Source organism: Tigriopus californicus, chromosome 7 (assembly GCF_007210705.1).
Source record: "Tigriopus californicus strain San Diego chromosome 7, Tcal_SD_v2.1, whole genome shotgun sequence".
Taxonomy (NCBI): Eukaryota; Metazoa; Arthropoda; class Copepoda; order Harpacticoida; family Harpacticidae; genus Tigriopus; species Tigriopus californicus.
Window position 1 is genome coordinate 8,146,493 of NC_081446.1, and position 290 is coordinate 8,146,782.

Below are 290 nucleotides of genomic sequence, written 5' to 3' on the forward strand. Positions count from 1 at the left end.
ATGGCCAAATCGCGACGTAGATACTCGCGTAGCACAGAGAGCCGCACAAAGATGAATTTCACCTCTTCACCGAAGCTGGGGTCTTCCCCTAGATACTCGGATCCGGCTATAGGTTTGGCGGCCCCAGTGCAGTCAACCATGTTATGGCCCATTTGACGACACAGGTCGCAGGGGCGGGGTTGATTAGGCTTGAATTCCTCGCGAATGATGGTAAAATTAGGTTCGTGGGTAGCTAAGCCCAACATGATGAGGTCGGCGTCTGCCCCGCACAACACATGTTGCGTATTAGG